Below are 25551 nucleotides of genomic sequence, written 5' to 3' on the forward strand. Positions count from 1 at the left end.
TACAATCAACTATGGCTCCTAAGGTTCTCTTAAAAGCAACAGGCTAGGCAGGGGCTCTTTTCCCAGAGGAATTACTTCATTCAAATCAAGTGGCACCAAACTAAAACCCTTAGAAGGCAGGGTTCAGTTTTATACCAGGTTTTCCTTTCCACTGTAAGCAATATCCAAAATTTTCCCCCCTTGTTTCCTTAATGCCACACCTGAACTGAGGAAAAGCACTGCTGTCCCAGATCCTGTCAATCTGGGGATGTTCTACATTGTTTCTCAGATAACACATGCCCTTCAGCACAATCCAAAACCCCATCATTCATGACACTGCCCAGATTGTTGCCAAGTGAATGGGAGCAGATGTTTAAAGGGAAATGATCTTTTATAATGATTAATGCACTTTAATTACATCATTGTTCAGAGATTTCATTAGCTACTCTCTGACTGATGATTTTTCTGTTGGTTTTTTTCTCTTTGCTTTTGTATTCACAAAGTCACATAACACTTCCTTGTATTTGTTCTATTACTTTTTCCTGAGGTTTTTTTTTTTCAGCTTCCTTTTTTCTTTAGAGTATGTATTAGCTGCACGTACAAACAGGTAACTTTTCAGAGAAATGCCTGTCTGGCTGTGCACGTCACGTACGTGTTTGTGATGTTAGTGGCTTTTGCACGCACCGTTTGCCAATTTGTTCATTTGTGAAGAAGTGTATAAGCAAGAAATACACGAGTTTCTGAAATTCCAGTTTTAACAATACAATCTACAGAAAATCTTCAGAGAAATAATGGGACCAGGGTGGTGTTTAATGCAGTAAATGACACGCTGGAGCGCAACTGATGAAAATGTCAGGTCTTAGCTTGCTTTTTAGTACAAAAACATTTTCTGGCCTAAGTAAGGTACAGTGAATCAGTAATAAAGTTCTCTGAACATGAGCTTTTATTAAAACCAGTGATGGCAGCATCTAGCATGTTGGGCTGACAGACATCTGGAAGAGCTTTTGGCTTCTATAATTAAGAAGAACGTTGCGTGAATTTGGTGCTGAGCTTTTTCATTAGAATCCCCTACTCAAACCCCAATAATTTGCCCTCCAAGTTGGCCCACTAAATCTCTGCCAAGAACAGAAATGTTTCTCTTTACTAATGTTCAGGAAGGAAAAAAGAAAAATTGAAGTATTTTTGGCTAGGAGTGACAAATTAAACATTTTAACATTTCATATTTTTGATTGGGGTGTTGTGGTAACCTACAAAACCCCATTTTCTTTTGCAATGATATTTTGAAGGCGGTGATTCCAGAATCCAACTCAAAACATTCAAACGTGCTGAAGGTCAAACTACTGAGCAGTCCCATCACTCTTCTGTGAAACACTCAAAGATAGGCATAAATGCAATACCAAAGCAGGACCAAGTGTGCAGACTGAGTCAGCAAGGTGCTCTGGATACTGACGGTGATGAGAACTTGATGGATAACATTTTGAAAGGATGAAACAGGAAACCACCGTGGCATTGTGGGCAGATGCAACCACACCACAGTTCTGCTCAGCACAGCTGAAAGGCCAGAAGGCACCAGCAAGAGATGAAGGAGGCTCCTTCCAAAGCTGCTCAGGCATAATTTAAAGCATCTCCCAGGCTGCTCTAACTTGCTTTTAACATCCTCCCCACAACACACTAAAGGTATTTCCATCTTCACTATGGAGGCAGTGGACTTGGTCCTGGTAGTCTGCCTATTTCACTCCTCTCATTTCTGGGGTGAGAAGACAGTGTTCTGGCTTCAGTGCACAAAGGCATCAAGTGGATCAAACCTACAAAAGAGCACTTCCAGGGCATTTTTAGTAAATAAGATACTTAGGTAGTGAGTAGTACCAAGGTAAACTCAATGGCCATGGGATGAAGAGATTTCAAAGGGAATGTATGCACAGAAAAGCATTTGCCCCATAATGAGAGCAGTCTGCAGGAGGCTGTTTAAGCACCAGGAGGTTGATGGTGAAGTTCAGAAAGGATATACCAGGAGTAAAAGTCAGTATGGGGGAAAAAAGCTGGCATGGTTGCAGAAAAAATAAGGGGAATGAGCTCCGCATCTGCCATCAGTGGAAGAATTGATGAGTTTGAAGCCTCACAGAATGAAGCAGGTGGGAAATCAAAAACAGAACTCCTGCCCTTGAGAAAAACCTGCCAGAGTCTACAGTGGGAAAGACAGAATACTTTAAGGGAGTAAGAAACTGCAAGGCAAGTTTGTCCATGAGGGGAGAGGCAAATCTAGAAATTATTCTCCCTTCAAGTACTCCACGCAATGATCTTCTCAAGAATTCTTACTTTTATCTGGCTAGAGGCCAAATACAAGCTTAAACCACTAGGTCTTCCTAAACATATGCATATGCCAACACAGAGCCCTAGGCAGGAGTGGTAAAAGCCAAATCCTCTGCTTTTAGCTTTGCTGGGAAGGGGAGGAGTAGCAAGAGAGAACACAGCCAAATTGCAAGGGTAACATTTCTGTCTTGCTTCCATGTCTTTATCTGCTTTTAATTACTTAATAAATTGCCTTTACATTTATTCTTCTCAAAAAAAATGGAGCAGATTAATAAGCAGAATTCTGTAACTTTATGACTCCAGCTGTGCTCTAAATAAAAAAGGCAACAATCTGATCCCCCACTTCATTTCAGAAGTGAGCTACTGAAAGGTAACTGCAAAAAAAGTGTGAAGGTGGTTTTCTCAATCTCTGATTCAAACAAAACCCCAATCCTAAAATGTTCAATCCTTCAATCCTAAGAAAGGCAAGATTTGTTGCAATTTTTTTTTCACATGGGTACAATTTTCAAAAGCACCTGCTATGTCTCATTAATTTTCATTGGGAATTAAGAGTTCTACTGCTTTAAATATTTGGGAAGCGTGGCAGCCTAACCAGCTTTATTGGGACTAACTGGCTGCAAAATTACATCACCCTCCATCCTCCCATTTTACTCCACTATTGGAAAAGAAAAGGAATCATTCATAAGCAGGGAAAATGCTATTATCTTGCATCTGCCTTCCATGTGGTATAATAATAGGGAATCTCCCATTCTGAAAATTTCGGCTGCTCCTATCCACACATTTCAAAAGCAGAGGAAAGTAATTTCATTTCCTCTGTCAGTACATTCTTCCTCACTGTTAGGACATTTTCTCTCCATCTATAATACATCCTTTGTTCCTTCCATTTCAGGAATTCAAAAATGCTTCAGCAGGTGAAAACCACAACACTATTTTCTCTCCTATAGCTCATTCACAAGTACATCTGATAGATGTATGCAGGAATGGCCTGAACAGGCATAAAATTAAACCTGAGCTGGCATAAATGCTCATGCACAAAACTCTCAGTGCAGCCACGATGACAAGATATCCTTTCAAGGTGACCTGCAGGGAAGTGTGCCTCAGGCTGTTTATATTCCTGCCTTTCCCTGATGTAACTGGACAATAAAAGCAGCAGTTCTTGTCTGGATTTATCATTGCCCAGCCTGTTCCAGACACAAAAGTAAGAGGACTCATAGATGTATGGCTTGTAGCACAGCTTCTGGGGGTGGATGTACAAAGTTGCATCATTCTCCAGCACATCATATCTCATGCTAAGCAAACCAACAGGAAGAAGTCCAGTACTGGAAGAGCTGGCCATAGGGCTATGTTAAAAAAAACCACTATCACTCTAACAAAATAAAAGAAACTCGTACATTATTTCAGTTTAAACAAACAGAAAAACCCCAACACAAAACCAAAGAAGAGCACAAGCACCCAAGTAAGACTTGGATCACAGATAGGTTTGCTAATTAGTAGTCAAAGGGAAAACTTTTCACAAAGAAAAACAGCCCTGCATTTTCCCTACTAATTCCATGTACATCATCTAAAATGATTAATTTCACGTCAGAAAGAAAATTGTTTTGGGTTTACATTAAGATTTTCAGATTTTTTTTTTATTTTTAAAATGCATTAATTCTAAACAATTATAAGAAAAATAACAGCTTTAAAATTCTTCCCCATGTTTTGTTTAAGTGAGACAGTGTTTTTGACTTTCACTGGAAGTTTTCTGCCTTGTTTAAACCCATAGACCAGACAGTAAAAAAACAGATGAAGAATCCTGTCCCATTAATTTTTGGAGCCAACTTCAGGAAAGCCTGCCTGAAGATTTTTTGAGTATTTGGGACTCGCAAAAATAATTTCTTGCCTTGTTTCCCTGGAAGTTCTCTATTTCCAAAAGTAGTGACTTGCTTCACCAGCCTTCATCACCTGCTACTCTACACTGCCTTTCAATGATTTTTTTTTTATTTCTAACAACACTGTTTCTTTTTTGTCTCATATCTGTTGATTTAAAAAGGCAGGATTGCCTTAATAAAAATAAATTTTCTTCCTACTCATAGCAAGGATTCACCACTCTATTCTCCAGGTGCTCTTTCCCTGATTCCCACGTCCAAACACAGCAATACTGAGAAGAAAGAGGGGGGCCGGGCTGGCTTGTGACCCCCTGCACTTCCTGCAATTAACTCGGGAAGAGATTGGAGGAAGATAGACCAGAAGAAGCATCAGCATTTTCTGGCTGAGTGGTCTAAGGTAAAAGGGATTCAGTGCACATAAAAAAAAACAAGCCCAGCTACCTTCACTGTTTGGTATGAAGGCACAGTCTGAAAGATAGATTGAAAATTTGAAGTGAGCTAATGATGGGGCTCATGTCCCAGACTTGCAATCTGGCAGCCCAACCAGGAAACACAATGTAGAATTGCTTTGAGTCACTAGATTTTAAAAAAATTACGTTCAACTCCAGCCTTTCACTTAGAATAAGTCAAAATTAGAACGATTAATATTTCAGAGTGTCTGCTTTTGTCTATTGAGCATGTTTGCTAATCAGAACAACATTAGCATAAGATCTTATTTGCCAAAACCCAAAATTACTCAACTGTCTTACTGTGGACACTCAAGTACCATGCAGATTAAGTTGCTAAGGAAACACTATGTAGTGTAGTGTAGTGTAGTGTAGGCTTTTAGCCTACTACCATTTGAAAAATACAGCTGCATGTGTATACATATGAATATATGCATACACACAAACATAAATGTATAATCTCTTTTAGTTACCACCTTTTCTTTGATGTTTACAAACCTTTAAAATCCATTACTTCTCTTTCTGTTCAGATCCCCCAAGCACAGCAGGACTGAATGTGACTGCAGAAAACCACTCTGTCAGTTCCACTGCAGAATCATGTTCCAAAACACTGAACAACTGCCTCTGAAGGTTGGGCTTCACAAACCAGGTACTCTACAGTCCAGCTCATGAGAGTTATTTGTCACGCCAAAGAGCTATGCTCTTTATCCTTGTTCTTTAGAATCACAAGGGCTAAAAACTCACTAAAATACAATTTAAGAAAAACAGCAAGATTTGTAATGAGGAAAAAACCAGCTGATAGCTTTGATATTGATGTGGAAATCATCTGGTTTCTGTTACAGGGCTGTGCAAGACTGTGTTTTGTCTTGTGGACTAATTGTTATCTTTATTTCAACTCACTGATTTAATCTAGCTTTGAAATTTATAGGAAAAGGAGCTCTAAGGAACTAAGTCATTCACAATTCTAGAATAGTCTCCACAGAGAAAATAAAAACCCAAACAACAACAACAACAACAACAACAACAAAAACCAAGGAAAACAAATAAAAAAACTCCTTCCACAAGTTCTGCAGTACTCAGAATCAGCTGAGTTGTGGGGTTTGTGGGATGGGACCACAGAAAGGATGGATGATGGATGCAGGCAGCAGCGTGCTCCCCAGCTCCTTGCAAGGCAGCATCAAAGCAGTTTCTCTGCTGCTACTGCAGGAGTTATCTACATGCAGTTGGAGAAAAACTATAGATTTAACTGCACTAAAAGCAGCATAATTCTGACACAGAGTGGGGAAAAAACTTTCTAACGTACCTTTTCTAACATACCTTTTCACTGAGATAAATATGTATTTTGCAGGACTTTTAGTTGGCATGTGGCTAATTCACAGGGAGAAGCAAAACAAAAGGGAAACCTGAATAGGTCGCAGCCAGAATAGCAACTTCTGTCAAATCTGCAATAATATATAAGAATGTTTTCAACAATGCTGGTCATTAAGTGAGAGAAATGTTGAAGCCTTCATACTTGTTTCTGACAAAGTCAAATTTTTCCATCCAGGAAGCTGCCTCTTGAAAGATGGCCATGACAGATTGTTTCCATTGCCCACAGCCCTCCTCTGAGCACACTTCCTCACGTCCCTGCTAATGGGTCACATCCACATTTGCCACCACGGGGCTGAGGTGGGTACCTTTATGTTGTTTATTCTCCATTGGGTTTTTTGTTTGTTTGTTTTTGTTGTTGGTTTGTTGGCTTTTTTTCTTGGTTCCCCCCTTGGTTTTCTGCTTCATACATGCCACAGCAAGGAAGGAGCAGCATCTACATTTGGACATGAAACTTTGGTCTTATCAGCAGAAAATTTGTTCTCAGGGGTGAATGTTGGTGTGCATGTTTGCAGAGCTGGGACCTTATTTTTAAAAACATTTCTCTTAATATAACATAAAGCAATTACACCAGCCAAATTAAGCAGTATGAAACTACTTCAGCTCTATCAAAGCAAGATGGAGACAATAAACAACATTAAACAACATTAAATATTCAAATGCAGCAAGAATATAACTACCATAAAGTTATATCAAATGCAGCAGTACAAGACAGAAGTCATCACAAGTTGCAGAGGGCTCAGGAGAGAAAACATTGTGCAAACAGCACACAAAACCCATCACCAGACAGGCCTGCAGCAGCAGAGAGCAGTTATGACTGCTGACTAAACATAGATCTATGTTATAGGGCAACATTCTCTATCACCACAAACACAACCTGTTTTGAGCCATCTGTCCCACTCAGGAGCCTTTAACTTGTTCCAGTTTGAGCTAAACATTAGTAGCAACTTTATTTTTCCTTCTGCTACTCCAAAGTTAAGGGAAGGCAAGGAGGAGCTGGATAATTTAACACCAAGAGAAACAAAGATGGTTTCATGCAATAAAAGTTGGCCATTAGCTGGAACAAGTGCTAAAGGGAAACATTTTCCAGGAGGTTTAATGCCGGACAGCTTTACCTTGGGGAGAGGAGTGCTGGCTGCAGGGATTGATGGCAGCTGTCTCCCTGCTGATGGATGGCTTCACATTTTGTGGATTTAAATCTGCATGGTTACCCATAAACATTTATACCAGGCAGATCCTATAGAGTAAATCCTCATTCAAAGGGTAGCAATGCATCATTCATGAAGTTTCCACAGAAAAATGAATTGTGCATGAAAAAAACTGGCATGTGAATACCAGGGGCTGGCAACTGGCCCTACAAACAGCAACACTTGTGCAGTACAAAGGTGCCACAAGGGTGGGTCTGGCACCAGCTGAGGAGAAGTGTGTAGTTGTTGAAGGAGACAACTGAGATAACTGCAGTTCTAGTTTTGCTCCCAACCTCCGTCACTTCACTAACAGATTAGGCAAGTTTCTCAGGACTACATTAGGGCCTCTGTAAAATTGGGAAATACTGCCAATCAAGCTCTTTTTAGGGCTGGAAAGTGCTCTGAAATCTTCAGGTGAAATGTTACACCATTGCAGGACCAATATCTGTGCTCATGAATAATGGCAATCCTGAACATGAGAGCCAAGAAGGAGGCAAGGCACGAGAGCTGTCCTTCAGGGCATGTTCCCTCACTCATTTTTGGTCTAAAAGCTCTCCATTCCCAGACTATGAGAATTTCTTCACCCTTTTGATTTACTTCTTAAACCTGTCAGAGTCCTGCAATGGCTCCAACAACCCAGTGAGAAAGGTAAGGCTGCCCCTTTATAACAGGTCTGTGTCAGCACCTCCATTCTCAGCCTGTAAAGGACTGGCATTCAGGGAATAATAATTCAAAAAGAGCTATGGGAAAAGAACTATGAAATGTAAGTTAGTAAAAGGACCTTGGATGTGAGAGGAAAGTCTAGCATAACAGAATAAGTGAGGCTGGAGTGAGAATGACGTACCCCCCCCCTGGGTACATCCCCAGGTCAGACTTTCTCTGACCAGAGAAGACAGCAAAGAGGAAGGGCTGTTGTACATGCAGAAGGTTGAAAGCATCTTTCTTTGACTGGAACTCCCTTCTCTCTCCCCTCCCATCCCCAGTGAAGGAAGGGAAGACTGTCTGTCTGCAGGAATAAACCGCAAGAAGATCATTCACAAGGATTCAGATGCCACAAATACCTCCTGTTTTATATCTTTAGTACATTGTTTCATCTAGTTAGAAAATATCTTGATGAAGGAAAACAAAATGTCAGCCTCATCATCCTAAATGTAATCGATGCCCTAAATACCAGTAGGAAACACAACAAAGTTTGTGGTCTCTATAAAACTGAGACACTTGCTTAAGAAACTGAAAGTATAATTTAATTTAACAATGTGTCTGAAAACTCTGCACTGCTTTGGCTTGGTCTCATACTCTGGGCTTCATGCAGTCTTCTGAGCATCCCTCAGTTCCTCAGATTAAAAATTAAATTAAAATAAAATCTTTGTTATAGTTACTTTCTACATGAGAGAGAACTACAACAACAACAAAAAAAATCTAACACCACCCCTCCAAAAAAAAAAGTTGACTTTCCTAATTGCTTTTCTTTGACTGATAGATATTTGGGTTAGAGTTCTCAAGGTAGGGGGAGGTTCTTTTTCATTTTGGATTTTCCTTGCTGTGATCTTAATTAAAGCATCACTAAATTACTTGGGAACCACAATTGCTGATTGAACATGACTCTGAAGGCAGTGGGATGCAAGCCCTGCTACCCGGTTTGAGGGCAGTTTGCCTGCCAAGGTGTTGGATTCACACTGAAGCTCAACACTGTGCTGGTGGGAAGGACCTTCTTGCCCCACTTCTGCACATTTAGTATCAAAGTCAAGAGGCTCTCACTAGGGAAAGGCACCCTTCAACCTTCCTGCTGTGCCCTCCTTATTGATAAAATAGGAATAATGGTGATAAGCCTATGAAATTTCTGAGTGAAACTCCTCTATTAGTGCTAAGTGTATTTATGAAAATACAGATTCAAAGTTTGACCATTCTGTGGTTCAGCAGTGAATTTCTGCTTGGATCATCTTCAGACCCGTTGAGCCAAACTAGTTAAGTCTAATAACACAAAAAGAGCTACTTCCCTCCTTTTGATCCCACTTGACACACTCTTCTTTGTAAATGCTGTAGGCAAAGCTTGAGCAAGCACTAATGCAGTTGCTATGAATGCAGGTGCTTGTTCACTGCCACTTAACCCTGAAGCTGCTTTCCAAGTGCACAGCCTCAACACAAAGCTGATATGCTCCTGAATTATGAAATCCAACTGGACTCTGATATACTTTCCCTGACTTGACTTCAAGTAAGTCAGGTTACCAGTCTGGGTTTACTAAATATTGTAGTTAAATAAATCAAATTTATAAATGTCTAACATTCACTTAGTCACAATCCTTACTCTTAGTTTGAAAAGAGCCAAGGGTGGTCTTGGAAAAAAGGCCATCACTCAGCTAAACTTCAAGAAGTTATCACTTCCCTCTTCTTGTTCACTGATACAATTAAAAGCATCTTTTACTCCTCTTTTGACTCTCAATAAAATAAAAATCAAACATCATTTTTATAGTTACTGATATCAAATAATTTATCTGAAGAAGGAAATGTTTTCCAGAGGTTACAGCCAGGAAGCCAAAGGTTTTCATTCCCAGCTCTGATACTACTTTACTGGCCATACATAGAACATCCCCTTTGGGGTGTTGGGAAAAGAAAAAAAAGAGACAACTACAAAAGCAATGCTTGAGTAATAACTGCACTTTGATTTATCACTTGTGCCAATTAATAGTGTAGAAACAGCCAAGGAAAAAAGGTATTTACTCAGAGCAAATGTTCACATAGTATTTTCCATGATATTTATTCCATTGATATATCTTTTTCTGTTGATATTTGAAAGTCAGGCTAAAATAACAACATAAAAATAACAAGTGGGGTAGTTTGATTTACTTTCTGGATTCAGATAGGCTAAAGTCTGATTTCTCAGCAGTCTAGGTGTGACAACAGGTTGAAGCTTTTTCTTTAAGCCCAGGTGAAAGCTAGACTGGGACCAAGATCCCAAAGCTGTTAGTATCAGATTTATTTTCAAGACAGAGGGAAGGGATTTTTACAGAGATGATCAGAGGATATTCTAAAACAAAGAAGAGTATGAAGATTACAGAGATCCTGCCAGCCAGCCACTGATACAGCACAGGGCAGCATGGAAGTGAAAATATCAAATGACAAATGCACCAGCCCTATGTCATTCACACAAACATCCTTGTTTTCCTTTGCAAAGTCTGATCTGATAAAGAAAAACACTTCCTGAAAGTGCCATTTTATGGCATTATACAGGACTCAGATGACTTACTGGAGCACAGAGGGACAATGGCATTTGGACTGCAGGAGTTTTGTTTTCTGACATGTTTTTCCCCCTTGTGACTATTGCATTTGAATAACTGGAATTTTTAAAATCCCTTTTCCTCCTTTCACCATGATGTAATACAACTGTTGCACAAGACCAACAATGTAGAGCTACTGCTGCTGGAGCCAAATTTGGCACCAAGAGAGATTAGGGTTGGCACCAAACACCATGATCTTTAAAATAAATTTGGCAGACATGCTGAAAAGGTTTGCCATTGCTGCCATAAACAGCATGCAGAGCAGCAAATGGAAAAGTGCTGAAACAGACTGTGGTTTTGTTACTGGAACAAAAATGCTGATTAGCTAAGCACTTAATCTGGCACCTACTTATAAATGAAAACTAAATTTTACAGCCGCACGTCAAAAGTAAGGGCAGTAGCAGGGACAAAAGTGTAACATAAAAGTGCCTTTTATATGTCTATCATACCAAACTGAGACTACAAAAACCACCAGCTAGCTACCTACTAGCCAGGAGAATCTCGATGCACAACTGCAAGCTCCACTAGATTATTCAAAGAAAAATACTTGATCTGTACAAAAACAGATCTGTCTCTACAGATTTCTCTTTCCAGTACTTTTCAGTTATGCTTTCCTGAGACAGAATTTGCTCCTACTCAGTAATGCTGGAACAGTGCTCTGGAAAGATATCCATATGTGTATTTTTCTTTTTTAAATGGAGATGGAATGGAGAAGAGAACTGCAAGCTTTCTTCACTGTATCCCTCTCTCAAAAGTGCAGTCTGATTTTCTCTTCTGTACATAAGGTCTGATGATTTGTGATGTGGATATCTTCAACTGGACAGATGTCACCAACTTTTTTTCCCTCAAGTCCCAGAAATCAAAATGAAATAAAAGGGATCTGATTACTATGACCTAACCTTTTCCTCTGATGGCTTAAATTCTTTAAAAAGACTGTCAAATCTGAAAATTGAGGACAACTTTAAATGACCACAAACCATGGTATCTTTTACTGGAGTATGTTTACAGCTTCAGTGACAAAACTAGCATCTTAGTGTCCAATTTGTTTCACTAAAGAGTAGTTTCCTCCTATCATATCACATATCACTTACCCCTGGGATCACTGGTCCAACTCTCAAGGAGCTACTCTGCAATGCAGCTCATCACCTCTGAGGCTGCCTGTCAACAGCAATCGTTCAAGCACAAAGCCAAATCAGAGGACTGCTGTAAACACAAGAGTGCTGGGATTCAGAACAACACCAGAGATGAGGACTTCATTTACAGAACTGCAAGGCAGCTCAAGAAAATTTTTTGCAGGTACAGAAAATGGCAGCTTTTAGAGTTCATTCAAATAATCTAAGAAATGAGTTCTATCATCTGTAGAGATTAGGAAATCCAGCTGCAAGCAAAAGCCAACCTTATTTCCTCAGATATTTGAGAGCAAGCTTACATGTTCCATTAAGAAGGTGACTGCCTTAGACTTAAAACTCAGATTTAATCTGCAATATCCCTAGCTTAAAGGCAAATTTTTCTCATGAGCATGGGACTTCAAAAGCCCTCACCCTTTCAGAGGCCAGAAGAGTAGCTTGACAGCCTGGTTCAACAGTTTATGCATTTCCTGACACTGGATTAACTTCAGCTCATTGTCTTCAGCACAGTTTCTCTCTGACACTTTTATGGAATGATTCCTACAACAAACAAAAGATTCAAAATAATTTCCTCCCTCCAGCTACTACAGGATGGCACAGACATGACCAATTCACTCATTAGCAGCTTGCAAAGGTGCTCTTGCTGATCCCACTGCATCAATGAGCTACTTAAAAAAACAACCCACTAACCAACCCAAAATATCTGAATGCATTGCTTGGCTTCTAAAGGAAATAGAGCAGCTCACCTCTTTTCCTTCTTCCTAGAAAAGTAGTCCTGGTAGTGCTAGTGAAGAACGATGAAAAAGGAGAGCTTGTCTAATTTCTTGGTTTTTTTTACTAGTGGACATACAGGTGTAAATAGCCAGAGTACTACACTGGTTTCCCTGAACTGTTACTTAGAGAGCCACCTTAAATTACTGACACCAATCAAACTACAGTTATGAAAAAAAGTACTTTTTTCTCAAGTGAAATTGTCAGAAATCTGCTTTGCCTCTATTTCTCTTCTCTCTAAAGCAGGGATTACTGCATTTTTCCATGTCTGAACATGCTGAGCTCAAAACCATGAAGATAATGTGCTGCACTCAGGTAAGCCAGCACAGGGTGTGAGAGAGAAAACTATACAAAGCAACCCTATACCTGCAAAAAATGTCACAAAACTTGCATACTTCTGACTTTTCCTAGCTACTGCACAATCTTTCTCTGCTTTTCTCCCAATGCAGAGAGTATACACTGCCTGCAGCTGTCAATACAGAAGTCTCACATTCCTGTTTTCTCCTAGACTACATCTTTCTCCCTTCCTTCACCCAATTTAAACAAGGCTAAATTCTCCCTTTATTTCACATTTGGCTGCATAACTCTTCTATCCCAGTCATTCTACTCCAGTTGGTCTGTTTCTACCCTTAAGCAATAGGTGCTAGGTATGTCGTGCATCTTGTGTTAGCACATGTCCTGCCATGGTTCACATTAAGCAGAACCAATCTGCTAACCCCTGGACAGCTGCTGGTTTTACAGGCTGTCATCACAAAGACAGCCTGTGTGCCTGCTGGTGGGATTTGGAGTCTTTAGGAGCCCAGCAACTGAACCCGTTCAGTTCAGCTGCAAATTTAAGCATGGAATTGAAATGCCACAATTGAGAGAATCAGCTTTGCTTAGATTAGCTTCCTTTCAAAAACTAGCATTGGGGCTTATCTAACATCTTAAAATCCTGCATCTTTCACTTCTAGCATAGTTCCTGAAGGTTAGTAAGGTGCATTTTCAGCAGCACATATTGCAGATTAATAGGTGCAAAATCCCAAACTGCATGAGAGAGGACGTGCCTGTACCTGAAATTCTCCCTCCAAAACTAGTCTAAGAACTACTTACTTAGGATGCATATGTCAATAGAATGGAAGCTAAGACACAAAAAAATCATGAAGAAAACATAACAAAATCATAAGAATGTGTGACATAAAAAACAAAAAAGCTCTTGGGACACTGGCCTCAAAAAAGCCTTTCAAAATGTTATGGAGTACTACTTAAATGCACAATCTCTGTTCCTTTCTGTATACTGGAGAAAAAAACAAAAACAAAAACCCAAAGCAAAAACCACAAAAACATTCAGTACCATTTGAAATAAACAAAACAAGTTTCTGCTAGAATTACACTCTGTCTATTTCCCTCTATCATGGGATTATCCACAAGAACTCAAGTTACTGTCTTGCTGAGGAAAAGGTTAGCAACACCTAATCAAAAAAGGCAGCTACCACTCATATCACATACCACTTTGCCAGTAAATATATGAACAAATACTTTGAAAAAGCACATACACACACCTTAAACAAAAATCCAAGTTTTAAAAGCAGTAGCCTGACACTTGAGAGCTGTAAGAGTTAAGGTTTTACTCAAAGCTAAGCATACATTTTTCCATACAAGCAATTGAATCATGGACATTTTAAAGAGCACTTTATCAAGCACAATATAGCATATCTTCCACTCAGCTCTATAAAATGTGTCCAGTGCTGTACAAAGCATTAAAAAGCATTTAAATTTGGAACTTGCTGGCATCCACTGGCACAGTGAAAGAATTGAGAGAAATAATCCAACAGCTGTCTTGAAACACAGCAGATTTAGACCGTGGGTTTAGTCATTAACTGTAGTTATGTGATATACCAGAAAACAAAAGGAGTAGTTGTGGTCCCTGGACTAATGTAATATATGGCAACACCTGAAATACACCCGCATGATTCCAGGTGCTGAAGTTAGTTGCATTGTCTCTTAGTAGAAGCATTCTATTTTGGTTAACACAAAAGTCTAGACAAAAAAAGAGAAATACCCAGAAATGATTTGTTGGTTTTCTGCCTTACTGTAGCACAGAATTTGCTCACAACTCCCAGCAACTGGCATGATTTAATAGATTAACACTATTTTTTTTTCAATGAATATATTTATTTATAAAAGGGAAGAGGAGATACCATTAAAGAAGGAGTGGTATACATATTATCCCTGGCTGTATGGAAATTTAAATCTAAGTATGTATTCAAGAGTGCAGTACATGGGAAATACTACTAATTGGCTCTAGATTTTGAAATTGAAGCTCTCTGAATTCAAGGGAAAAACAGAGTTACATCAATACCACACAAATCTAAAAATAGCTGAGTGTTTAAAAGATTTTCTAGGAAGGCTAGAGAAGTTACCCTCAGTTATACCAAACCTTTGGGTTCATGCCAAGAAAAGCTCTATGGTTTCTAACAGGAGTACTCAGGTGGGCAAAACTTTAGGTTTAGTTCTCCCTCCAAAATGGTGTTTTCTTGTGACCTCTAAAAAAATACTGCAACTCCCAACATCTTTTTTCTTCCTTACATTGAGTAGCCTGAGGAGCATTCCCACTCTAGGGCTGGAGAGTGGAAGAGAATGGAAGAGATGGTACAAACTTGGAAGGCAGTGAACAAACCTTTGTGAATGATTCCTGTGAGGACAGAAACTGACGATGTCAGAACCAGAAATTGCTCCTTCCTCATATTTTGCCAATAGCATAAGTCAAGCTTCTAAGAAGCTTTTCACTGTAATTTTTAAAAAGTATTTCTTAAAAATGCTATCAAGGACAACACTGAGGTAATGTGAAAGCTGAGCCTGGCTTCTCCTCTCCACCTTCTATCCTGCAGGCCACTCTCCGCAGTTTATTTGGCAGAAAGGTATTACACAGTGTCTCTCATCCAGCACTGCAACAGGAGTGTTCCTGAATATGATTAATTTGCTAATTACACAAATCTCCAAACAGCATGTTTGTACAGATGATGATTTATGAAATGTCAGAGATCATTCTCTCACCAGTGATAAGCTCTTTCAATCTGGTGGTTTTGTATGAAATCCCTAAGACCATTCCTGTCCCTGCATCGCCCCCAGACAGTGGAGAGGCAGAGAGCTGCAGCAAAGATTTCTTTAATGAATTGCAGGTTATGTATACACACAAATAATAGAGAGGGTCAGATTATAAATTCTTGCATACTTTCATATGCAAAAAACCCAGAGTTTGCTTTGGAACACAGACAAACCTCACTAGGCAAATGCTCTGCTTGGTTTGTTCTCCTCCCAGGATGCAAGCGCGCACCAGCAATTGCAAAACTAGGGAACATGTTTCTTTTCTCAACTGTTCATAATATTGCCCTTGGCACCCCAATGGCCCAAGATACATGAGTAGAGATTCCAAAAATAGTCTCAGAAACATCAGTAGTTTTTCACATTTCTTGGGCAGATACTCTTTATGCTGTAGAATGAACCTGATATCCATAGCAGAAGCTCCATGGGTTATCCCAGTGCCAGCATCCTCTTGATCAGAGAACACTTCATATCAAACTGACCTCAGTTAAGATTTGATGACTTTGATCAATGATACACAGCATATATTTTTCTTCTTCAAGCAACATTTGCAGTCTGGTTGTGGTTCCCTTGTGTTTATTCAAACGTATGCAACCTATCACTTCTTTTTACCTATGTGGAATAATCACAGCCAGCTGAAAATATTTAAGATGTGAGACCTTCACTGTGACCAGCCAAGAATCTTATGGCTGCTTCTTCTGTTCTGACAAGTCAGCCCTTGCTTACCAAAACCAGTTTAAACTGTAATGGCAGGAATTCATAGGACAGTTTTGGAAGTTTTCATTATTCATAGAAATTGGCATTACCTATTAATTCCCCCAAAACTGCAGTTTGTTTTCTAAGATAATGTAATTTTGGTTGCACTTAATAGTCAGAAGGAAGAGACAACTTCACTTGTTTAAATGTACTTCTGTGCTCAGACAAGCCTCAGAGGCTTGGTAGTTTCAACTCTACAGTTCTGTCCACAAGCTGGTAAAGCCATTATTGCCACAGAAACCTCACAGGAGCAATAAACCCACCTCCCTAAAACCAAAACAACCTATCTTCCTCTGAAGGCACAAGATCTTACTGAAAAATATGCATGCAATCAAGCTACAATCAGCTCTTAATGCTAACAGCAATGTATGATGCCACAGATCACCTGTGGCATCATTAGTTAGGCCACTAATGTTTAGGTTTTAAACAAACCAAACATTTCTTTCAACTCCAAATGACCTCCACATTAGTACTTTGCTTCCACTGAAATGATCTGCAACTTCAGTCACAGAAGTAAAGCTCTAGGACCAACACTGCTGCACTCCTAGAAGCAGAAATGTTTGAGCAAAGGTGAGGAGGTCAGACAAGGGCAAAGTCCAAAGTAATTTTAAGTGCTTCAACCAAGTAGGGAAGGCAAATGGGAAATCATTTTAATTTATTACAGTCATCCCTGGTGAATAAAAGGACAACGTTTTTCTTTAGCAGCCTGATTACAATGCAGTAAATCCCTCTCTGTATATAAAAGACATACAAACAGTATAGATCAAATGTCAAAAAAAAGTTTGTACTATATGATGGATACAGAAGAAAATATTAACACTAAGAACAGTTTTAAATATTCAATCATTCTAATTTTTAAGTATTTCCAACCTTTATTATCTATCTAGGAACAGACGTGTACATAATTTTGCCATCTCCATCTACAAAGGCAAAAAGCAGTGACCTTTGTGCAAATATTTTTGGACCTTCCCTTCCCCCCCAAAAAACAAATACAAACCACAAAAAACCTAAGAAACATCTTTTTCAACATAGAAACATGTAATCTTTATCTTTTCCCCTACACCACTTTTTGACTTTTGCTGGCAACAAAAATTTATGCTGCTTCAAGTAGTGGCTGCAATCTCTACTTTATAGACCCTGGGCAGCAGTGAACAAGTAAACAAAGCACAGCTCCAGGTGACAATGCACTTCACAGGATAAACATCTTCAATTATGCCCGAAAAAGGATTTTCTCCAATTGCTGACAGGGCTTTTGTTCGTTGTATCAGTTCCTTTTTTCCTGAACAATTGGCAGTTCTGATAGACCCATAGGCCTGCACACAACCAACAATTTTTTCACTTCACTGGTCTAAGATGAGATTGGAAAATATTTACAACAGTGAAAGCTGCACCTTCTCAGCCCCAGGTTCTTCCTTTAAAAAAAATATGCTTTAGTCAGAAGAAGAATTTCTAGACTCATAAATAGAGCATTTCAGCCATTAGGAATCACTGAGCTTTCCCAAAGCTGTCTAAATCAGTGACAAAAAACACTATTTTGTTGACTTTGTAACAAAATAATTAACTGGTCATGACAATTTGTATCTTGTGTCCAGGGTGGTTTTCCACACATATTCTCTGGTCATAATAAATAAATGCCCTGAAACTAGAAGCACTTCAGTTATACCTAAATACAGAGTGGGGTTGGGATCTCTGCCTGCTGCTGTAACACAACAGCCACCAAATACTGGCTGAACCACAAAACACCTTTTTGTAACTTCAGTAGTACTTGAAGAGCAGTTTTGCCAGCTGAAACTTTGAGAAGCTTTCTTGTATTGGGCTGGCCTTGTGATGAGGAACATCAAACACTTCCACTGCTGGCACCTCTACTGAGTAATGCATTCTTGCTTCATCAGTCATATCAACCCCTCTCAACTTCACTGTCTTCATACAATACCAGTAGTTACATCCTCAACCAGGTTATGGAAAGATGAGTGCTGGCTTCAAGGAACTCTTCTATACAGCAGCAAAATTGTATGCCACAGGCATTTTTTTTAAGATGCTGAATTTTTAACTTTCAATCCATTTATCACCAATAAAGAACTTTATAGCAGTTTAGACAGGTTAGTACTGACTCTTGGACAAAGCAGGCTCTAGTGTTTGTGTTCTGTCTGCCCACACCACTTCCTGTCATTTCTACTGACTAAAATGTTCTTTTCTGTGGTTTTGCAAAGTGTCCCTCCCTGCTGTGGACTATACAACAGTTGGGTTTCATCTCATATATGGCTCTTTCGAGCTCATGGGGAGCAACGGGAAGGAGTGAGAACAACGGGGGGTGGGACCCAAAGCTAAATAAATCAATGTTTCTTTGATCCTTTGGGATCAGGATGCTGTAAAAACACATGGTTATTAGAACTGTGAATTTATTGGTAAAGGAGTTGGTTACTGGCACTGTATTTCAGCATGAACTTACATTATGGTACTTAGTACAAAGCATTCATTCTGTTTGTGGCTATGGAATTAATCTCTTCCATGTGCAGAGAGGCTGTGTGATAATTTCACCAAGATTCCTGTTGGTAGTCCGGGTAAGCACTCATCAGCTGCAGAGCTTTCAACAATACACAAGCAACAGTTCCAAGAGCAAATGATGTAACTAACATGGCTCTGAATGCTACCAACCAGGTCTAGAGTGGTCAGCTCATTACAGGATTTTTGTCCAAATAGGTTGTCAAAAACCTGAAACTAAAAGGTGAGTTTCTCCCCAAACACTTCAAATGCTTAACTTTGGACAGGATTCAATAACTAATGGGCTTTGAATGAAATTGTATGTTTCTAATATCTTGCATTTTCCTCAATAATAAGAAAAGGTCTGATCCTGATTATCAAAAATGAAAAAGTAATTTGAAATGTTTATGTGGATGGCAGCTTTATATGCAGGATAGAAATGCTCCAACTGCCATTTCAATCCAGCTGGAACAAAGTTTTCATTTTTCTTTTTTTGTAAAATTTCATTTATTATGAGTACTATGTCTTAGTAAGGCAGCTGTTGGCAGCAAGCTGTGAAATTAAAGTTGAGCTGGCTAGCACTAAGAGCCAAGATATAATATGCTTTTGTCAGAGAAGTTTTTCTTATATGTGATCTACATTCAGTAATTAAAATAGCTAGTCAGTCAGTCCTACCAACCCCACTTGACAGGAGAGTTAATGCTACTTTAAAATACAGTTTCCAAATTGTAGAAATTGCAACCAAAGCATTGGGATTGCTGTAGCTCATTTCAGTGAGGTCTTTAAATAGCCAATGCACCAATGACTTCAGAAGCCCAGAAATCAAGGATTCCTGATTCTCATCATGTCCTGTGAATATGATGCTAAATTTTGGGCAAGTCACTTGACAGGGTGCCAAATGGGAATGAAATCAGGATCACTGTGTTACTGTTATCCCCTGAGGATGTTAGACACAGCCTGTATATGATGGAAATCATCCTGGGCTCCCTGTATCTGGGGCAAGTGCTCAATACACAACCATGACTTGCCTCAAGCTTCTTTGACTATCTTAAAAGAAAGCAGCAATACATCATTGCTGAACCTCCTCTGGAATGGGCTTAAGATGCACATTTCAAAAATAACTATTCAAAAGTGCCCTTGGGAACCAGGTGAAGAAGGATCAGGACAGGACTTTGCACATGTTGGAAGTCCATGCCAGGTAAGAGTTGGAATTTTACATATTAAATGCATAAATAAAAGAGGAAACATGAAAAAATGCCTAAACTAAAACAAGAAGCTGAATAATCCTCAACAAAGTCTACTACACCTTGTAAATTTGCTTCTTTCTCAAGTCATTGCCTGGAAGTTCATTTATCAAGGGTAATAGCAAAACTGTATCATCATCTAGCTCTGGATTTAATTAGCTTCAAAGGATTATAAAAATTAAAAAACTTTACTTCTGACCAAAAATACAACCTTGTCCTCTCCCCAGCCTAGACAAACTCCTGCAGACTCCTGCAGCCACTTAAGTTGGATTTTTTTTTTCTAGTTTTCGTCTCAACTGGATCAGCAAGTTGATCCAGTTTGTGGCGTGTCTGATAGCACCAACACAAAGGAGACAAAAACCTGTAGCTAGGCGGAGGAGGCCACTTCTTTCTATGTTAACACAGCTCTCAGTCAGCTTAATCGAGTCTTGAAACCATACCTGCAATCTATGGATACATTTGCTCACAGGGAGACTGTAGCCAGTAAGACCCTACTCCACTGAGTAGGTGACAGCTATCTGTACTTCCCCGTGAACACTGGATTACAATTAAATACTCCAGTATAGTTGAAGTTGCAACTACTTTTACAATTTTAATGTTAACTGACAAACAGATTAATTTAACATGTCTTTCAGGACTATGCCCCCCTATTTATTATGTCCATAAAGGATAGCTGGTGGCTATCATTCTGCAAGTATTGCTTTGAAATACAAACTCACATATTCACAGCAGTACAAAAATACAAAGCTGGCAAGAAAATGGAATGAAAATAAAAATCATATGAATAATGTATATAAATCATTAAACATGAAAATTGACTTTACAGTCACCTTCAGCATTGTAAGTTAACATTCAGCAGAACAAATTTGAGCAGTGTATTTTGGACATTTACAATCTGGGAGAAATATTTCTTTCAAACTCATGTCAGGATAACACAGCTTCCTTTCCAAGGACTGATTATTTCAGGTCTTCCAAGCTGAAGTGAAAAATGCTTAAGACTGAACACAAGCCTTGGTTGACAGCACTTAAATGAGCCTGGAAATCTTCACATTTACAGTATTGGGAACTGCTGCGTAATTTCTAGGCTAAGACTTCAGGGTAAAGCATACCTACATTCAGTCAACTTGCAAGTTAAAGTAGTCAGATTTTGGCAACTAAACCCTGGCTTCCCTTTTGCATATAAATTCTCCAACTTCTAAGCACTTCAGTGTTCACTGTCAGGAGATCATCTGAAAAATGCTTCCACAAGTCACATCCCAGATATTTCTTTTCTAACATTTGATTTGTGGATTGCAATCCAAACTGCACTTCCAAAGGTCACAAGGGTATATCAACCATTTGAGGCACTATAAAAACAACCTTTACACAACTCAGACCTTGATTTTCAGTGACTCTGAAAAAAGCCCAGTATTCACTAACCTTTAAGAAGATACGCCAAGAATAATTACATATTTTTAAGTTCCAGTAACCACAAGATTGCAGGTTCTGTACTATTTCTTCTGGTGATGGTATCTGCATTAACACAGCATGCATTTGAAGGACAGAGACCATTATGTTGGCACAAAAAAACCACATAAAAATTAAGGGGACATCTGGGTCATTAACAGTAGGTCTGCTGGGGGAGGCAGCACCTCACTAGATTACGTTTCAGACCAAGTTCTGCATGATATTCAGCAAAAGAGAATTAGCTGCAAGCAGGACAACACAGTTTTGGTGGGTTTTGTTTACTGTATATTTAAAAGATTGCTGAATTATTAATCAAAGACTGGTAGTTTCTTAGTAGAGTGGCAGGCATTATTTTGAGGCAAGACTCAGGCTTGTCGGGTTAACCATAAAAAAGGCTTACATAAAGGTCTCTCCTAGGCTGACTGACATTCAAGTAACTTCTCTAAATTGTTTCCCAGGACAAAAGCATAAATATAAGGTTCTCTTGAGAAGAAGAAAGCAACCTAACAAAATACATTTACAACAGAGCATGTGTTACACAAATGTGTGTGGTAACACTGGCACCCTGCAGTCATCTTGCCAAATCTTTTGCAAGATCCCTCTCCAGGTAAAACCACTTTCTCTGAGAACCTTTGCCCTCCTCAGGCAAACTCTGCCCTGCACACTCCAGGCTCTTCCTAGGCACAGAGCCACCATCTCACCTGTTTCTCTAGTCTTGATATGAATGTTAAAAGAACACAAGCAAGAAAACCCCAAAGGTATGAAAAGATTTGGCTGCTGGACAAATAGGGAGGATATGTCCCCTATGGTAAACTTTCCTCTCTTCAGAGCAGTTACAAAATCACGAGCAACTTAAAACAAATTAAATAAAAAAAAAAAAAACAAAAAACCAACAAACTCACAAGATGACAGATCTAAAATATAAAGTTCTGAACAAGGAAAAAAATGTGTCTTTAGTTCAGGAAGTCACTTAAAAGATGACAACCAATTTCAACAGCCAGCACATTACTAGACAAGTGTGATTAAATTATTAAAAAATAAACATCCTTAAACATAAGTAAAGCTCAAGTTCAATTTTCCTTACAGGATCACTTGTGCCCACAAGATGCCCATACAGCCATTTGACATCAACTTAGAGACTTTTTAAGAGGTGGATCTCATTTTAACTTTCAGCAACTGCTCCTCACTATCAGACTTGCCTCTTACCTCAGATGAGATGCTGGATAAGCAAGGATGACCTTCTGTGTCACCAGATGCTCTCCTTTCCTCTGATAAAATGCTCTAAAAATGGCAGCAGTTCCCGACAGATGGGATGTACGATTGCTCCAGCTCCAAGATGAATTAGAAAAGTGCTGATTGTGCCATACTGTATCAGGTGTCTGTACGCAGGCACCGGCAGGGGGGTGCGGGAGCCTCTGCGAGGAGAGGTGAGGGGCTGCCCTGTGCCAGTTCCTACCAGTCCCAGCCGGCTCCGCCAGTGACCCACAGCACGACTCAGCTGAGCCCATCACAGATACCAGTGACACCTCTGTGAAAACCCATTTCTGAAAGTGCGAAACCCGGAATGAGGGAAAAATAAAACGTGAGAGAACAGCCCTGTGAGGGCTGCACCGAAGCCTGAGAGAAAAGGCGGGAAAGGAGGCGCTGCAGGCACCAGAGCGGAGCCCCCTGCAGCCCCTGGAGAGAGCGGGACGGAGCCGCTTCCCCTGACAGAAACTGCAGCCCACAGAGAGCCCCACAGCTGAGTTCGGGAGAAGTATGAGGAGAAAGAAGTGGTATAAAGGAAATGCTAGATATTGACTGCAATCCCCCATTCCTTAACGCTATCCTGGTTGGGGAAGTGGAGGAATTGGGAATTAAAGGAGGAAAGTTGAGCCTGGGAAAACGAATGGGCAGGTATGTTCTAGTTCTTCCCTTTGTTTTTCACCATCAAATCCTGTTTTATTGTCAATACATAAACTTTCCCCCAGACAAGACAGTTTTGCCTGTGGTGGTAATTGGTGAAAAGCAATCTGTCTTTATCTTGACCCAAGAGCTTATTTTCTCCCCTTGACCTGCTGAAGATGGGGAGCAAGACAGAAGCTGGGTGGGTGCCTGGCCACCAGCCACCACACATACAAAAATGTTTCTTATTCACCTCAGACTAAAATGTACTTTAAAACTGAAAGAATGGCTGAGATTAAATCTTACTCTATAGCAAGAAAACAGAGAACTGTGTTAACACGGACTGGAGTCTGCAGGACATGCCAGGGCTTCCCCTGCTACATAAACTTTTACCACAACGTTGTCATGCATGTTGTTTTTAACATCTACATTGCTGCAGTACTAACTCCTCCTTCCCAAACCTCTTAACACTGCTGCAGGCCTAGTGTCAAAACATTACTTCTGTTGTAGATACCTACTTCTAACATGCTTCCTGAATGACTTTTTGGGTTCCACTAAAAAGCAGAGGAAGAGAACTAGAAAGCCCTCAAGAAGCTACATTGCTTCAGGAACACAGGATAGTAATACCTGCTCCATCCAACAGCATCCATCGCTGCAGTGGAAACCAGACCAGTGGAAGCCATACCTGTGATTCTTGCACCACTGAAATGGACAACAGTCTGCTTACAGATATTCTTCTGCTACAGGACAACTCCACTGCCATTGCCAGTTGCCTACTTTCCATTTCTGAAGTTGGTTGTAAGCAGATGTCTTCTACCCAACGTGCATGTTCACTTACTGTGTCTTACTTGCACATGACATGAGTGCTGAATTAGTTTTTTAGGGGAGGGAAACCAAAATCCTCATTCCTCTCTCTTCTGGTATTGTGATGGCTCTTGCCATCCCTCCTTTTACTGAGCTGTTGTGAAACTGCAGTACAGGAAGGGCAGAAGCAGATCTACGGTTTTGTTATTGCAGCTAAAGATGAAACCTGATGACACTATGCAAGTGCCTGGGCACTGGAATAGTTATTGGTTGGGAAAAATGCCTTGTTAAGACATTGCTGTGGCAGAGACTGTGATCTTTGTTAGGCTTGAGCTGCTAGTAGCTGCAGATATTCTCTACCAGCATTTTCATCTGAGCTATAAGTTGTGGAGCCAATTCTATTAACATTGTGATAAAGTATAAAAGCCACCAGTAACCAGACTGTAACTTTTTAAACAATACAGTTCCATCTCAAACAATTACCAGGATGCAGTATGTGCAGTTTTGAAGAGAACTAAGCATCAGCCTGGGTATTAACTGCATGTTAGAGCTCCTCCTCTGGAGTGGTATCAAATGACTTTCCTCCTGGAAGATGTCCTAATGAATTCCACTGAAGCCTGCAGGTAAAATCTTTCTCCAACCATTTTTCCCTGATTGATAGCTTTAGAGCCTTCCTTCACACTGCTTCAGCTGCTTTCCAGACTTTTTTTCCCCCCTTTTTTAAGTCTGCAAGAGGAAGTTGCACTCAGTTTTTTCACTGTATTTCTCCTAAAACTGACATCTTTGTATTGTAATGAAGGAACCCATGGGTATTAGTGACAAATTAGTCACCAGCTAAAGAATATTTTCTACACCAGGTGGAAGATATCAAAATCTCTAGAGGAATTTTGCCTGCTCTGATACAGTAAGTCATCATGTAATTTTATTTTAAAGTGACATAATTTTACTACCTTTAAAACTTTACCATAAACAAGGAACCCGCTTAACTGTGTTAAGATAAAAATAGTGTCATTAACTTGATTGGTGATCATAAAGAACATGCATTTAATTCTATTTTGTAAATTAATATAATCTTATGTTTACATTTTAAATGTTATTTTAAAATAAGGAATTAATATAAATGATTAATATTATTAAAATCAGTTCACAATTCATGCTAAATACTACACAAGTGGTTTACAGCTTCTGCTTAAATAGCTTTACATACAGTTATGTACTCTTAATCATCAATTAGGTCAAGTTTCCATGTTATAATAGGCCCATTAAAGTAACCCAGACAGTCAAAGAGTTCATTTTACAACTGAAAGAAACACTGGGACCAAGACAGATATTTAAGAGTCCTCTCCCACTAGCAGACAGGGAAGAAGGAGGGTGTCTATCCATAAATACAGTACATGGAGTCTACATGCAATTGTTTCTTCCTCTATTTGCCAAGGGGAAAATGAGGAGCAGTAGATCAATTAGAAAGCAGAAATGTAAAACCAAAGTGTTAAACATGACTAGATACTTAAGATCCCACAG

General features: G+C 39.5%; 1 protein-coding gene and 1 long non-coding RNA gene across 12 annotated transcripts in view; one reads left to right on the plus strand and one right to left on the minus strand.

The window, feature by feature from the left end:
• The window catches only part of EYA2 (EYA transcriptional coactivator and phosphatase 2), an 82475-nt gene that overhangs the window by 47537 nt on the left and 9387 nt on the right, over nt 1–25551 (minus strand). For 4 of the 11 annotated variants that reach the window (XM_071759405.1, XM_071759407.1, XM_071759406.1 and 1 more), the window contains exon 1: nt 22549–22634. The exons of the other annotated variants lie outside the window; for them this stretch is intronic. The gene's annotated coding sequence lies outside the window, so the exon portion shown is untranslated. Of the gene's footprint in view, nt 1–22548; nt 22635–25551 lie in introns of those variants that run through there. 11 annotated transcript variants of the gene reach the window in all.
• LOC139803343 (uncharacterized) overlaps nt 1–25551 on the plus strand; it is a 134607-nt gene that overhangs the window by 36071 nt on the left and 72985 nt on the right. Inside the window, exons 10-16 of the long non-coding RNA XR_011728987.1 lie at nt 4391–4554; nt 5134–5252; nt 6150–6271; nt 18688–18896; nt 21801–23238; nt 23706–24653; nt 24888–24934. This is a non-coding gene — a long non-coding RNA (uncharacterized lncRNA). The remainder of the gene's footprint in view (nt 1–4390; nt 4555–5133; nt 5253–6149; nt 6272–18687; nt 18897–21800; nt 23239–23705; nt 24654–24887; nt 24935–25551) is intronic.

The sequence above is a fragment of the Heliangelus exortis genome, chromosome 16 (assembly GCF_036169615.1).
Source record: "Heliangelus exortis chromosome 16, bHelExo1.hap1, whole genome shotgun sequence".
NCBI classification, from domain to species: domain Eukaryota; kingdom Metazoa; phylum Chordata; class Aves; order Apodiformes; family Trochilidae; genus Heliangelus; species Heliangelus exortis.